An 18503-nucleotide genomic window follows, 5' to 3' on the forward strand; every position below is an offset into this window, starting at 1 on the left:
TTTCTTCGATATGAACCTCTCGTGTGAGTCCAGTTTTAGATTCCGATGCTTCACTTTGGGTTTACTGTATACCTTGCACCTTCTTATTGACGATGAAACACAGAAATTGCATCCGAATTTAATACAAAAGGCACAATGCCGACTTAAGCAAAAGAGGACTGACACTCTCACTTTCTACGATTTGAACCTCTCATGTGTGTCCAGTTTTAGATTCCGATGCTTAACTTCAGGTTTACTATATACCTTGCACCTTCTTATTGACGATGAAACACAGAAATTGCATCCGAATTTAATACAAAAGGCACAATGCCGACTTAAGTACAAGAGGACTGACACTCTCACCTTCTACGATTTGATCCTCTCCTGTGAGTCCAGTTTTAGATTCCGATGCTTCACTTCAGGTTTACTGTATACCTCGCACCTTCTTATTAACGATGAAGCACAGAAATTGCATCCGAATTTAATACAAAAGGCACAATGCCGACTTAAGTACAAGAGGACTGACACTCTCACTTTCTATGATTTGAACCTCTCCTGTGAGTCCAGTTTTAGATTCCGATGCTTCACTTCAGGTTTACTATATCCGTTGGACCTTCTTATTGACGATTAAACACAGAGTTTGCATCCGAATTTAATACCAAATGCACAATGAAGACATAAGTACAAGAGGACTGACGATCTAACTTCCTATGAATTGTACTACTCCTGTGGGTCCAGTTTTAGATTCCGATGCTTCACTTCAGGTTTACTGTATCCCTTGGACCTTCTTATTGACGAAAAAACACAGAAATTGCATCCGAATTTAACATAAAAGGCACAATGCCGACTTAAGTACGAGAGGACTGACACTCTCACTTTCTACGATTTGAACCTCTCCTGTGAGTCCTGTTTTAGATTCTGATGCTTCACTTCAGGTTTACTGTATACCCTGCACCTTCTTATTGATGATGAAACACAGAGTTTGCATCCGAATTGATTACAAAAGGCACAATGCCGACTTAAGTACAAGAGGACTGACACTCTCACTTTCTTCGATTTGAACCTCTCCTGTGAGTCCAGTTTTAGATTTCGATGCTTCACTTCAGGTTTACTGTATACCTTGCACCTTCTTATTGACGATGAAGCACAGAAATTGCATCCGAATTTAATACAAAAGGCACAATGCCGACTTAAGTACAAAAGGACTGTCACTCTCACTTTCTATGATTTGAACCTCTCCTGTGAGTCCCCTTTTAGATTCCGATGCCTCACTTCAGGTTTACTGTATCCCTTGGACCTTCTTATTGACGATGAAACACAGAAATTGCATCCGAATTTATTACAAAAGGCTCAATGCCGACATAAGAACAAGAGGACTGACACTCTAACTTTCTATGATTTGAACCTCTCCTGTGAGTGCAGTTATAGATTCCGATGCTTTACTACAGGTATACTGTATCCCTTGGACCTTCTTATTGACGATGAAACACAGAAATTGCATCCGAATTTAATACAAAAGGCACAATGCCGACTTAAGTAAAAGAGGACTGACACTTTTACTTTCTATGATTTGAACGTCTCCTGTGAGTCCAGTTTTAGATTCCGATGCTTCACTTCAGGTTTACTGTATACCTTTCACCTTCTTATTGACGATGAAACACAGAAATTGCATCGGAATTTAATACACAAGGCACAATGCCGACTTAAGCAAAAGAGGACTGACACTCTCACTTTCTACGATATGACCCTCTCCTGTGAGTCCAGTTTTAGATTTCGATGCTTCACTTCAGGTTTACTGTATACCTTGCACCTTCTTATTGACGATGAAGCACAGAAATTGCATCCGAATTTAATACAAAATGCACAATGCCGACTTAAGTACAAAAGGACTGACACTCTCACTTTCTATGATTTGAACCTCTCCTGTGAGTCCAGTTTTAGATTCCGATGCCTCACTTCCGGTTTACTGTATCCCTTGGACCTTCTTATTGACGATGAAACACAGAAATTGCATCCGAATTTATTACAAAAGGCACAATGGCGACATAAGAACAAGAGGACTGACACTCTAACTTTCTATGATTTGAACCTCTCCTGTGAGTCCAGTTATAGATTCCGATGCTTCACTTCAGGTATACTGTATCACTTGGACCTTCTTACTGACGATGAAACACAGAAATTGCATCCGAATTTAATACAAAAGGCACAATGCCGACTTAAGTAAAAGTGGACTGACACTCTCACTTTCTATGATTTGAACCTCTCCTGTGAGTCCAGTTTTAGATTCCGATGCTTCACTTCAGGTTTACTGTATACCTTTCACCTTCTTATTGACGATGAAACACAGAAATTGCATCGGAATTTAATACAAAATGCACAATGCCGACTCAAGTACAGGAGGACTGACACTCTCACTTATTATGATTTGAACCTCTCCTGTGAGTCCAGTTTTAGATTCCGATGCTTCACTTCAGGTGTACTGTATACCTTGCACCTTCGTATTGACGGTGAAACACAGAAATTGCATCCGAATTTAATACAAAAGGCACATTGCAGACTTAAGTACAAGAGGACTGACACTCGCACTTTCTATGATTTGAACCTCTCCTGTGAGCCCAGTTTTAGTTTCCGAAGTTTCACTTCAGATTTACTGTATACCTTGCACCATCTTATTGACGATGAAACACAGATATTGCATCCGAATCTAATACAAAAGGCACAATGCCGACTTAAGTACAAGAGGACTGACACTCTCTCTTTCTACGATTTGATCCTCTCCTGTGAGTCCAGTTTTAGATTCCGATGCTTCACTTCCAGATTACATTATACCTTGCACCTTCTTATTGACGATGAAACACAGAAATTGCATCCGAATTTAATACAAAAGGCACAATGCCGACTTAAGTACAAGAGGACTGACACTCTCACTTTCTACGATTTGAACCTGTCCTGTGAGTCCAGTTTTAGATTCCGATGCTTCACTTCAAGTTTACTGTATCCCCTGGACCTTCTTATTGACGATCAAACACAGAAATTGCATCCGAATTTAATACAAAAGGCACAATGCCGACTTAAGTACAAGAGGAGTGACACTCTCACTTTCTATGCTTTAAACCTCTCCTGTGAGTCCAGATTTAGATTCCGATGCTTCACTTCAGGTGTACTGTATACCTTGCACCTTCGTATTGACGGTGAAACACAGAAATTGCATCCGAATTTAATACAAAAGGCACATTGCAGACTTAAGTACAAGAGGACTGACACTCTCACTTTCTATGATTTGAACCTCTCCTGTGAGTCCAGTTTTAGATTCCGAAGTTTCACTTCAGATTTACTGTATACCTTGCACCATCTTATTGACGATGAAACACAGAAATTGCATCCGAATTTAATACAAAAGGCACAATGCCGACTTAAGTACAAGAGGACTGACACTCTCACTTACATTGATTTGAACCTCTCCTGTGAGTCCATTTTTAGATTCCGATGCTACACTTCAAGTTTACTGTATCCCTTGGACCTTCTTAATGACGATCAAACACAGAAATTGCATCCGAATTTAATACAAAAGGCACAATGCCGACTTAAGTACAAGAGGACTGACACTCTCACTTTCTATGATTTGAACCTCTCCAGTGAGTCCAGTTTTAGATTCCGATACTTAACTTCAGTTTTACTGCATACCTTGCACCTTCTTATTGACGATGAAACACAGAAATTGCATCCGAATTTAATACAAAAGGCACAATGTCGACTTAAGTACAAGAGGACTGACACTCTCACTTTCTACGATTTGAACCTCTCCTGTGAGACCAGTTTTAAATTCCGATGCTCCACTTCAGGTTTACTGTATACCTTGCAACTTCTTATTGACGATGAAACACAGAAATAGCATCCGAATTTAATACAAAAGGCACAATGCCGACTTAGGTAAAAGAGGACTGACACTCTCACTTTCTACGATTTGAACCTCTCCTGTGAGTCCAGTTTTAGATTCCGATGCTTCACTTCAGGTTTACTGTATACCTTGCACCTTCTTATTGATGATGAAACACAGAAATTGCATCCGAATTTAATACAAAAGGCACAATGCTTACTTAAGTACAAGAGTACTGACACTCTCACTTTCTACGATATGAACCTCTCCTGTGAGTCCAGTTTCAGATTCCGACGCTTCACTTCGGGTTTACTGTATACCTTGCACCTTCTTATTGACGATGAAACACAGAAATTGCATCGGAATTTAATACAAAAGGCACAATGCCGACTTAAGCAAAAGAGGACTGACACTCTCACTTTCTGCGATATGAACCTCTCGTGTGAGTCCAGTTTTAGATTCCGATGCTTCACTTTGGGTTTACTGTATACCTTGCACCTTCTTATTGACGATGAAACACAGAAATTGCATCCGAATATAATACAAAAGGCACAATGCCGACTTAAGCAAAAGAGGACTGACACTCTCACTTTCTACGTTTTGATCCTCTCCTGTGAGTCCAGTTTTAGATTCCGATGCTTCACTTCAGGTTTACTGTATACCTTGCACCTTCTTATTAACGATGAAGCACAGAAATTGCATCCGAATTTAATACCAAAGGCACAATGCCGACTTAAGTACAAGAGGACTGACACTCTCACTTTCTATGATTTGAACCTCTCCTGTGAGTCCGGTTTTAGATCCCGATGCTTCACTTCAGGTTTACTGTATCCCTTGAACCTTCTTGTTGACGATCAAACACAGAAGTTGCATCCGAATTTAATACAAAAGGCACAATGCCGACTTAAGTACAAGACGACTGACACTCTCACTTTCTACGATTTGAACCTATCCTGAGAAACCAGTTTTAGATAACGATGCTTCACGTCAAGATTACTGTATACCTTGCACCTTCTTATTGACGATGAAACACAAAAATTGCATCCGAATTTAATACAAAAGGCACAATGCCGACTTAAGTACAAGAGGACTGACACTCTCACTTTCTATGATTTGAACCTCTCCTGTGAGTCCAGTTTTAGATTCCGATGCTTCACTTCAGGTTTACTATATCCGTTGGACCTTCTTATTGACGATTAAACACAGAGTTTGCATCCGAATTTAATACTAAATGCACAATGAAGACATAAGTACAAGAGGACTGACGATCTATCTTTCTATGAATTGTACTACTCCTGTGAGTCCAGTTTTAGATTCCGATGCCTCACTTCAGGTTTACTGTATCCCTTGGACCTTCTTATTGACGATGAAACACAGAAATTGCATCCGAATTTAATATAAAAGGCACAATGCCGACTTAAGTACGAGAGGGCTGATACTCTCACTTTCTACGATTTGAACCTGTCCTGTGAGTTCTGTTTTAGATTCTGATGCTTCACTTCAGGTTTACTGTATACCCTGCACCTTCTTATTGATGATGAAACACATAGTTTGCATCCGAATTGATTACAAAAGGCACAATGCCGACTTAAGTACAAGAGGACTGACACTCTCACTTTCTATGATTTGAACCTCTCCTGTGAGTCCAGTTTTAGATTCCGATGCCTCACTTCAGGTTTACTGTATCCCTTGGACCTTCTTATTGACGATGAAACACAGAAATTGCATCCGAATTTATGTCAAAAGGCTCAATGCCGACATAAGAACAAGAGGACTGACACTCTAACTTTCTATGATTTGAACCTCTCCTGTGAGTGCAGTTATAGATTCCGATGCTTCACTTCAGGTATACTGTATCCCTTGGACCTTCTTATTGACGATGAAACACAGAAATTGCATCCGAAATTAATACAAAAGGCACAATGCCGACTTAAGTAAAAGAGGACTGACACTCTCACTTTCTATGATTTGAACCTCTCCTGTGAGTCCAGTTTTAGATTCCGAGGCTTCACTTCAGGTTTACTGTATACCTTTCACCTTCTTATTGACGATGAAACACAGAAATTGCATCGGAATTTAATACAAAAGGCACAATGCCGACTTAAGCAAAAGAGGACTGACACTCTCACTTTCTACGATATGACCCTCTCCTGTGAGTCCAGTTTTAGATTTCGATGCTTCACTTCAGGTTTACTGTATACCTTGCACCTTCTTATTGACGATGAAGCACAGAAATTGCATCCGAATTTAATACAAAATGCACAATGCCGACTTAAGTACAAAAGGACTGACACTCTCACTTTCTATGATTTGAACCTCTCCTGTGAGTCCAGTTTTAGATTCCGATGCCTCACTTCCGGTTTACTGTATCCCTTGGACCTTCTTATTGACGATGAAACACAGAAATTGCTTCCGAATTTATTACAAAAGGCACAATGCCGACATAAGAACAAGAGGACTGACACTCAAACTTTCTATGATTTGAACCTCTCCTGTGAGTCCAGTTATAGATTCCGATGCTTCACTTCAGGTATACTGTATCACTTGGACCTTCTTACTGACGATGAAACACAGAAATTGCATCCGAATTTAATACAAAAGGCACAATGCCGACTTAAGTAAAAGAGGACTGACACTCTCACTTTCTATGATTTGAACCTCTCCTGTGAGTCCGGTTTTAGATTCCGATGCTTCACTTCAGGTTTACTGTATACCTTTCACCTTCTTATTGACGATGAAACACAGAAATTGCATCGGAAATTAATACAAAATGCACAATGCCGACTTAAGTACAGGAGGACTGACACTCTCACTTATTATGATTTGAACCTCTCCTGTGAGTCCAGTTTTAGATTCCGATGCTTCACTTCAGGTGTACTGTATACCTTGCACCTTCGTATTGACGGTGAAACACAGAAATTGCATCCGAATTTAATACAAAAGGCACATTGCAGACTTAAGTACAAGAGGACTGACACTCTCACTTTCTATGATTTGAACCTCTCCTGTGAGCCCAGTTTTAGATTCCGAAGTTTCACTTCAGATTTACTGTATACCTTGGACCATCTTATTGACGATGAAACACAGAAATTGCATCCGAATTGATTACAAAAGGCACAATGCCGACTTAAGTACAAGAGGACTGACACTCTCTCTTTCTACGATTTGATCCTCTCCTGTGAGTCCAGTTTTAGATTCCGATGTTTCACTTCCAGATTACATTATACCTTGCACCTTCTTATTGACGATGAAACACAGAAATTGCATCTGAATTAAATACAAAAGGCACAATGCCGACTTAAGTACAAGAGGAGTGACACTCTCACTTTCTATGATATGAACCTCTCCTGTGAGTCCAGTTTTAGATTCCGATGCTTCACTTCAGGTTTACTGTATACCTTGCACCTTCTTAATGACGATGAAACACAGGACCCGCATCCGAATTTAATACAAAAGGCACAGTGCCGACTTAAGTATAAGAGGACTGACACTCTCACTTTCTATGATTTGAACCTCTCCTGTGAGTCCAGTTTTAGATTCCGATGCTTCACTTCAGGTTTACTGTATACCTTGCACCTTCTTATTGATGATGACGCACAGAAATTGCATCCGAATTTAATACGAAAGCACAATGCCGACATAAGTACAAGAGGACTGACACTCTTACTTTCTATGATTTGAACCTCTCCTGTGAGTCCAGTTTCAGATTCCGATGCTTCACTTCAGGTTTACTGTATCCCTTGGACCTTCTTATTCACGATGAAACACAGAAATTGCATCCGAATTTAATACAAAGGGCACAATGCCGACTTAAGTACAAGAGGACTGAACCTCTCACTTTCAACGATTTGAACTTCTCCTGTGAGACCAGTTTTAGATTCCGATGCTTCACTTCACGTTTACTGTATACCTAGCACCTACTTAATGACGATGAAACACAGAAATTGCATGCGAATTTAATACAAAAGGCACAATGCCGACTTAAGTAAAAGAGGACTGACACTCTCACTTTCTATGATTTGAACCTCTCCTGTGAGTCCAGTTTTAGATTCCGATGCTTCACTTCAGGTTTACAGTATACCTTTCACCTTCTTATTGACGATGAAACACAGAAATTGCATCGGAATTTAATACAAAATGCACAATGCCGACTTAAGTACAAGAGGACTGACACTCTCACTTATTATGATTTGAACCTCTCCTGTGAGTCCAGTTTTAGATTCCGATGCTTCACTTCAGGTGTACTGTATACCTTGCACCTTCGTATTGACGGTGAAACACAGAAATTGCATCCGAATTTAATACAAAAGGCACATTGCCGACTTAAGTACAAGAGGACTGACACTCTCACTTTCTATGATTTGAACCTCTCCTGTGAGTTCAGTTTTAGATTCCGAAGTTTCACTTCAGATTTACTGTATACCTTGCACCATCTTATTGACGATGAAACACAGAAATTGCATCCGAATTTAATACAAAAGGCACAATGCCGACTTAAGTACAAGAGGACTGACACTCTCTCTTTCTACGATTTGATCCTCTCCTGTGAGTCCAGTTTTCGATTCCGATGCTTCACTTCAGGTTTACTGTATACCTTGCACCTTCTTATTGACGATGAAACACAGAAATTGCATCCGAATTTAATACAAAAGGCACAATGCCGACTTAAGTACAAGAGGACTGACACTCTCACTTTCTACGATTTTAACCTGTCCCGTGAGTCCAGTTTTAGATTCCGATGCTTCACTTCAGGTTTACTGTATACCTTGCACCTTCTTATTGACGATGAAACACAGAATTTGCATCTGAATTAAATACAAAAGGCACAATGCCGACTTAAGTACAAGAGGAGTGACACTCTCACTTTCTATGATTTGAACCTCTCCTGTGAGTCCAGTTTTAGATTCCGATGCTTCACTTCAGGTTTACTGTATACCTTGCACCTTCTTAATGACGATGAAACACAGAAACCGCATCCGAATTTAATACAAAAGGCATAGTGCCGACTTAAGTACAAGAGGACTGACACTCTCACTTTCTATGATTTGAACCTCACCTGTGAGTCCAGTTTTAGATTCCGATGCTTCACTGCAGGTTTACTGTATACCTTGCACCTTCTTATTGATGATGACGCACAGAAGTTGCATCCGAATTTAATACGAATGCACAATGCCGACTTAAGTACAAGAGGACTGACACTCTTACTTTCTATGATTTGAACCTCTCCTGTGAGTCCAGTTTCAGATTCCGATGCTTCACTTCAGGTTTACTGTATCCCTTGGACCTTCTTGTTCACGATGAAACACAGAAATTGCATCCGAATTTAATACAAAAGGCACAATGCCGACTTAAGTACAAGAGGACTGACCCTCTCACTTTCAACGATTTGAACTTCTCCTGTGAGTCCAGTTTTAGATTCCGATGCTTCACTTCAGGTTTACTGTATACCTAGCACCTACTTAATGACGATGAAACACAGAAATTGCATGCGAATTTAATACAAAATGCACAATGCCGACTTAAGTACAAGAGGACTGACCCTCTCACTTTCAACGATTTGAACCTCTCCTGTGAGTCCAGTTTTAGATTCCGATGCCTCACTTCAGGTCTACTGTATACCTTGCTCCTTCTTATTGACGATTAAACACAGAGATTGCATCGGAATTTAATACAAAAGGCACAATGCCGACTTAAAAACAAGAGGACTGACCCTCTCACTTTCTACGATTTGAACCTCTCCTGTGAGTTCGGTTTTAGGTTCCGATGCTTCACTTCATGATTACTTTATACCTTGCACCTTCTTATTGACGATGAAACACAGAAATTGCATCCGAATTTAGTACAAAAGGCACAATGCCGACTTAAGTACAAGAGGACTGACACTCTCACTTTCTACGATATGAACCTCTAATGTATGTCCAGTTTTAGATTCCGATGCTTCACTTCGGGTTTACTGTATACCTTGCACCTTCTTATTGACGATGAAACACAGAAATAGCATCGGAATGTAATACAAAAGGCACAATGCCGACTTAAGTAAAAGGGACTGACACTCTCACTTGATACGATTTGAACCTCTTCTGTGAGTCCAGTTTTAGATACCGATGCTTCACTTGAGGTTTACTGTATACCTTGCACCTTCTTATTGACGATGAAACACAGAAATTGCATCCGAATTTAATACAAAACGCACAATGCCGACTCAAGTACAAGTGGACTGACACTCTCACTTTCTACGATTTGAACCTCTCCGGTGAGTCCAGTTTTAGTTTCCGATGCTTCAGGTGCAGATTACTGTATACCTTGCACCTTCTTATTGACTATGAAACACAGAAATTGCATCCGAATTTAATACAAAAGGCACATTGCCGACTTAAGTACAAGAGGACTGACACTCCTACTTTCTATGATTTGAACCTCTACTGTGAGTCCAGTTTTAGATTCCGATGCCTCACTTCAGGTTAACTGCATCCCTTGGACCTTCTTATTGACGATGAAACACAGCGTTTGCATCCGAATTTAATATAAAAGGCACAATGATTACTTAAGTAAAAGCGGACTGACACTCTCACTTTCTATGTTTTGAACCTCTCCTGTGAGTCCAGTTTTAGATTCCCCTGCTTCACTTCAGATTTACTGTATGCCTAGCACCTTCGTATTGACGATGAAACACAGAGTTTGCATCCGAATTTCATTCAAAAGGCACAATGCCGACTTAAGTACAAGAGGACTGACACTCTCACTATCTACGATTGCAACTCTCTTGTGAGTCCAGCTTTAGATTCCGATGCTCCACTTCAGGTTTACTGCATACATTGCACCTCCTTATTGACAATGAAGCACAGAACTTGCATCCGAATTTAACACAAAAGCACAATGCCGACTTAAGTACAAGAGGACTGACACTCTCACTTTCTATAATTTGAACCTCTCCTGTGAGTCCAGTTTTAGATTGCGATGCTTCACTTCAGATTTACTGTATCCCTTGGACCTTCGTATTGACGATGAAACACAGAAATTGCATCCGAATTTATTACAAAAGGCACAATGCCGACTTGAGAACAAGAGGACTGACACTCTAACTTTCTATGATTTGAACCTCTCCTGTGAGCCCAGTTTGAGATTCCGATGCTTCACTGCAGGTTTACTGTATACCTGGCACCTTCTTATTGACGATGAAACACAGAGTCTGCATCCGAATTTAACACAAATGCACAATGCCGACTTAAGTACAAGAGGACTGACACTCTCACTTTCTATGATTTGAACCTCTCCTGTGAGTCCAATTTTAGATTCCGATGCTTCACTTCAGGTATACTGTATACCTTGCACCCTCTTATTGACGACGAAACACAGATATTGCATCCGAATTTAATACAAAATGCACAATGCCGACTTGAGTAAAAGAGGACTGACACTCTCACTTTCTACGATTTGAACCACTCCTGTGAGTCCAGTTTTAGATTCCGACGCTTCAGGTCAAGATTACTGTATACCTTGTACCTTCTTATTGACGGTGAAACACAGAAATTGCATCCCAATCTATTACAAAGGGCACAATGCCGACTTAAGTACAAGAGAACAGACACTCTAACTTACTATGATTTGAACCTCTCCTGTGAGTCCAGTTTTAGATTCCGATGCTTCACTTCAGGTTTACTGTATACCTTGCACCTTCTTATTGACGAAGAAAAACAGAAATTGCATCCGAATTTAATACAAAAGGCACAATGCCGACCTAAGTACAACAGGACTGACCCTGTCACTTTCAACGATTTGAACCTCTCCTGTGAGTCCAGTTTTAGATTCCGATGCTTCACTTTAGGTTTACTGTATACCTAGCAACTACTTATTGACGATGAAACACAGAAATTGCATCCGAATTTAATACAAAAGGCACAATGCCGACTTTAGTAACAGAGGACTGACCCTCTCACTTTCAACAATTTGAACCTCTCCTGTGAGTGCAGTTTTAGATTCCGATGATTCACTTCAGGTCTACTGTATACCTTGCTCTTTCTTACTGACGATGAAACACAGAAACTACATCGGAATTCAATACAAAAAGCACAATGCCGACTTAAGTACAAGAGGACTGACACTGTTACTTTCTACGATTTGAACCTCTCCTGTGAGACCAGTTTTAAATTCCGATGCTTCACGTCAAGATTACTGTATACCTTGCACCTTCTTATTGACGATGAAACACAGAAATTGCATCCGAATTTAATACAAAAGGCACAATGCCGACTTAAGTACAAGAGGACTGACACTCTCACTTTCAATTATTTGAACCTCTCCTGTGAGTCCAGTTTTAGATTCCGATGCTTCACTTCAGGTTTACTGTATCCCTTGGACCTTCTTATTGACGATGAAACACAGAGTTTGCATCCGAATTTAATACAAAATGCACAATGCCGACTTAAGTACATGAGGACCAACACTGTCAATTTCTACGTTTTCAACCTCTCCTGTGAGTCCACTTTTACATTCCGAGGTTTCACTTCAGGTTTACTGTATACCTTGCACCTTCTTATTGACGATGAAACACAGAGATTGCATCCGAATTTAATACAAAAGGCACATTGCCGACTTGAGTAAAAGCGGACTGACACTCTCACTTTCTATGATTTGAACCTCTCCTGTGAGTCCAGTTTTAGATTCCGATGCTTCACTTCAGGTATACTGTATCCCTTGGACCTTCTTATTGACGATGAAAAAAGGAAATTGCATCCGAATTTAATACAAAAGGCACAATGCCGACTTAAGTACAAGAGGACTGACACCCTCCCTTTCTATGATTTGAACCTCTCCTGTGAGTCCAGTTTTAGATTCCGATGCTTCACTTCAGGTATACTGTATCCCTTGGACTTTCTTATTGACGGTGAAACACAGAAATTGCATCCGAATATAATACAAAAGGCACAATGCCGACTTAAGTAAAAGAGGACTGAGAGTCTCACTTTCTATGATTTGAACCTCTCCTGTGAGTCCAGTTTTAGTTTCCGATGCTTCACTTCAGGTTTACTGTATACCTTGCACCCTCTTATTGACGACGAAACACAGATATTGCATCCGAATTTAATACAAAATGCACAATGCCGACTTGAGTAAAAGAGGACTGACACTCTCACTTTCTACGATTTGAACCACTCCTGTGAGTCCAGTTTTAGATTCCGATGCTTCAGGTCAAGATTACTGTATACCTTGTACCTTCTTATTGACGGTGAAACACAGAAATTGCATCCCAATTTATTACAAAGGGCACAATTCCGACTTAAGTACAAGAGAACAGACACTCTAACTTACTATGATTTGAACCTCTCCTGTGAGTCCAGTTTTAGATTCCGATGCTTCACTTCAGGTTTACTGTATACCTTGCACCTTCTTATTGACGAAGAAAAACAGAAATTGCATCCGAATTTAATACAAAAGGCAAAATGCCGACCTAAGTACAACAGGACTGACCCTGTCACTTTCAACGATTTGAACCTCTCCTGTGAGTCCAGTTTTAGATTCCGATGCTTCACTTCAGTTTTACTGTATACCTAGCACCTACTTATTGACGATGACACACAGAAATTGCATCCGAATTTAATACAAAAGGCACAATGCCGACTTCAGTAACAGAGGACTGACCCTCTCACTTTCAACAATTTGAACCTCTCCTGTGAGTGCAGTTTAGTTTACGATGATTCACTTCAGGTCTACTGTATACCTTGCTCTTTCTTATTGACGATGAATCACAGAAATTACATCGGAATACAATACAAAAAGCACAATGCCGACTTAAGTGCAAAAGGACTGACACTCTCACATTCTATGATTTGAACCTCTCCTGTGAGTCCAGTTTTACATTACGATGCTTCACTTCAGGTTTACTTTATACCTTGCACCTTCTTATTGACGATGAAACACAGAAATTGCATCCGAATTTAATACAAAAGGCACAATGCCGACTTAAGTACAAGAGGACTGACACTCTCACTTTCTATGATTTGAACCTCTCCTGCAAGTCCAGTTGTAGATTCCGATGCTTCACTTCAGGATTACTGTATACCTTGCACCTTCTTCTTGACGATGAAACACAGAAATTGCATCCGAATTTAATACAAAAGGGACAATGCCGACTTAAGTACAAGAGCACTGACACTCTCACTTTCTACGATTTGAACCGCTCATGTGAGTCCAGTTTTAGATTCCGATGCTTCACTTCAAGATTACTGTATATCTTGCACCTACTTGTTCACGATGAAACACAGAAATTGCATCCGAATTTGATACAAAAGGCACAATTCCGACCTAAGTAAAAGAGGACTGACACTCTCACTTTCTATGATTTGAACCTCTCCTGTGAGTACAATTTTAGATTCCGATGCTTCACTTCGGGTTTACTGTATCCCTTGGACCCTCTTAATGACGATAAAACACAGAATTGCATCCGAATTTAATACAAAAGGCACAATGCCGACTTAAGAACAAGAGGACTGACACTCTCACTTTCTTCGATTTGAACCTCTCCTGTGAGTCCAGATTTAGATTCCGACGCTTCACTTCAGGTTTACTGTATACCTTGCACCTTCTTTTTGACAATCAAAACACAGAAATTGCATCCGAATTTAATACAAAAGGCACAATAGCGACTTAAGTACAAGATGACTGACACTCTCACTTTCTATGATTTGAACCTCTCCTGTGAACACAGTTTTAGATTCCGATGCTTTACTTCAGGTTTACTGTATCTCTTGGACCTTCTTATTGACGATGAAACACAGAGATTGCATCCGAAATAGTACAAAAGGCACAATGCTGACTTAAGTTCAAGACGACTGACAATCTCACATTCTACGATTTGAACCTCTCCTGTGAGTCCTGTTTTAGATTCCCGTGCTTCACTTCAGGTTTACTGTATCCCTTGGACCATCTTTTTTTGACGATGAAGCACAGAAATTGCATCGGAATTAAATTCAAAAGGCACAATGCCGACTTAAGTACAAGAGGACTTACACTCTAACTTTCTATGATTTGAACCTCTCCTGTGAGTCCAGTTTTAGATTCCATGCTTCACATCAGGTTTAGTGTAACCCTTGGACCTTCTTATTGACCATGAAACACAGAAATTGCATCGGAATTAAATTCAAAAGGCACAATGCCGACTTATGTACAAGAGGACTGACACTCTAACTTTCTATGATTTGAAAATCTCCTGTGAGTCCAGTTTTAGATTCCGATGCTTCACTTCAGGTTTACTGTATACCTTAGACCTTCTTATTGACAATTAAACACAGAATTTGCATCCGAATTTAATACAAAATGCACAAACCCGGCTTAAGTACAAGCGGACTGACACTCGAACTTTCTATGATTTGAACCTCTCCTGTGACTCCGGTTTTAGATTCCGATGCTTCACTTCAGGTTTACTGTATCCCTTGGACCATCTTTTTGACGATGAAACACAGAAATTGCATCGGAATTAAATTCAAAAGGCACAATGCCGACTTAAGGACAAGAGGACTGACACTTAAACTTTCTATGATTTGAACCTCACCTGTGAGTCCAGTTTTGGATTCCGATGCTTCACTTCAGGATTACTGGATCACTAGGACTTTCTTATTGACGATGAAACACAGAAATTGCATCGGAATTAAATTCAAAAGGCACAATGCCGACTTAAGTACAAGAGGAATGGCTCTGTAATTTTTCTATGATTTTAACCTCTCTGGTGAGTCCAGTTTTAGATTCCGATGCTTCACTTCAGGTTTCCTATATACCTTGGACCTTCTTATTGACGATGAAACACCGATTTGTATCCGAATTTAATACAAAAGGCACAATGCCGATTTAAGTACAAGAGGACTGACACTCTAACTTTCTATGATTTGAAAATCTCCTGTGAGTCCAGTTTTAGATTCCGATGCTTCACTTCAGGTTTACTGTATCCCTTGGACCTTCTTATTGACGATGAAACACAGAAATTGAATCCGTATTTAATACAAAAGGCACAATGCTGACTTAAGTACAAGAGGACTGACACTCCTACTTTCTATGATTTGAACGTCTCCTGTGAGTCCAGTTTTAGATTCCGATGCTTCACTTCAGGTTTACTGTATCGCTTGGACCTTCTTATTGACGATGAAACACAGAAATTGCATCCGAATATAATACAAAAGGCACAATGCCGACTTAAGTACAAGAGGACTGACTCTCTAACTTTCTACACTGCTGGAAATGGAAAAAAGAACACATTGACACCGGTGTGTCAGACCCACCATACTTGCTCCGGACACTGCGAGAGGGCTGTACAAGCAATGATCACACGCACGGCACAGCGGACACACCAGGAACCGCGGTGTTGGCCGTCGAATGGCGCTAGCTGCGCAGCATTTGTGCACCGCCGCCGTCAGTGTCAGCCAGTTTGCCGTGGCATACGGAGCTCCATCGCAGTCTTTAACACTGGTAGCATGCCGCGACAGCATGGACGTAAACCGTATGTGCAGTTGACGGACTTTGAGCGAGGGTGTATAGTGGGCATGCGGGAGGCCGGGTGGACGTACCGCCGAATTGCTCAACACGTGGGGCGTGAGGTCTCCACAGTACATCGATGTTGTCGCCAGTGGTCGCGGAAGGTGCACGTGCCCGTCGACCTGGGACCGGACCACAGCGACGCACGGATGCACGCCAAGACCGTAGGATCCTACGCAGTGCCGTAGGGGACCGCACCGCCACTTCCCAGCAAATTAGGGACACTGTTGCTCCCGGGGTATCGGCGAGGACCATTCGCAACCGTCTCCATGAAGCTGGGCTACGGTCCCGCACACCGTTAGGCCGTCTTCCACTCACGCCCCAACATCGTGCAGCCCGCCTCCAGTGGTGTCGCGACAGGCGTGAATGGAGGGACGAATGGAGACGTGTCGTCTTCAGCGATGAAAGTCGCTTCTGCCTTGGTGCCAATGATGGTCGTATGCGTGTTTGGCGCCGTGCAGGTGAGCGCCACAATCAGGAGTGCATACGACCGAGGCACACAGGGCCAACTCCCGGCATCATGGTGTGGGGAGCGATCTCCTACACTGGCCGTACACCACTGGTGATCGTCGAGGGGACACTGAATAGTGCACGGTACATCCAAACCGTCATCGAACCCATCGTCCTACCATTCCTAGACCGGCAAGGGAACTTGCTGTTCCAACAGGACAATGCACGTCCGCATGTATCCCGTGCCACCCAACGTGCTCTAGAAGGTGTAAGTCAACTACCCTGGCCAGCAAGATCTCCGGATCTGTCCCCCATTGAGCATGTTTGGGACTGGATGAAGCGTCGTCTCACGCGGTCTGCACGTCCAGCACGAATGCTGGTCCAACTGAGGCACCAGGTGGAAATGGCATGGCAAGCCGTTCCACAGGACTACATCCAGCATCTCTACGATCGTCTCCATGGGAGAATAGCAGCCTGCATTGCTGCGAAAGGTGGATATACACTGTACTAGTGCCGACATTGTGCATGCTCTGTTGCCTGTGTCTATGTACCTGTGGTTCTGTCAGTGTGATCATGTGATGTATCTGACCCCAGGAATGTGTCAATAAAGTTTCCCCTTCCTGGGACAATGAATTCACGGTGTACTTATTTCAATTTCCAGGAGTGTATGATTTGAACCTCTATTGTGGGTCCAGTTTTAGATTCCGATGCTTCACTTCAGGTTTACTGTATATCTTGGACCTTCTTATTGACGATGAAACACAGATATTGCATCGGAATTTAATTCAAAAGGCACAATGCCGATTTAAGTACAAGAGGAATGACTCTCTAACTTTCTATGATTTGAACCTCTCCGGTGGGTCCAGTTTTAGATTCCGATGCTTCACTTCAGGTTTCCTATATATATTGGACCTTCTTATTGACGATGAAACACAGAATTGCATCAGAATTTAATATAAAAGGCACAATGCCGATTTAAGTACAAGAGGACTGACACTCTTTTTATGATTTGAAATTCTCCTGTGAGTCCAGTTTTAGATTCCGAAGCTTCACATCAGGTTTACTGTATACCTTGGACCTTCTTATTGACGATGAAACACAGAAATTGCATCGCAATTAAATTCTAAAGGCACAACGCCGACTTAAGTACAAGAGGAATGACTCTCTAACTTTCTATGATTTGAAAATCTCCTGTGAGTCCAGTTTTAGATTCCGATGCTTCACGTCAGGTTTACTGTATACCTTGGACTTTCTTATTCACGATGAAACACAGAAATTGCATCCGAATTTAATACAAAAGGCACAATGCCGACTTCAGTAAAAGAGCACTGACACTCTTTCTATGATTCGAACCTCTCCTGTGAGTCCAGCTTTAGATTCCGATGCTTCACTTCAGGTTTACAGTATCCCTTGGACCGTCTTATTGACGATGAAACACAAAAATTGCATCCGAATTTAATAAAAAAGGCACAATGCCGACTTAAGTACAAGAGGACTGACACTCTTTTTATGATTTGAAATTCTCCTGTGAGACCAGTTTTAGATTCCGAAGCTTCACATCAGGTTTACTGTATACCTTGGACCTTCTTATTGACGATGAAACACAGAAATTGCATCGCAATTAAATTCTAAAAGCACAACGCCGACTTAAGTACAAGAGGACTGACAACCTAAC

Source organism: Schistocerca americana, chromosome 10 (assembly GCF_021461395.2).
Source record: "Schistocerca americana isolate TAMUIC-IGC-003095 chromosome 10, iqSchAmer2.1, whole genome shotgun sequence".
NCBI classification, from domain to species: domain Eukaryota; kingdom Metazoa; phylum Arthropoda; class Insecta; order Orthoptera; family Acrididae; genus Schistocerca; species Schistocerca americana.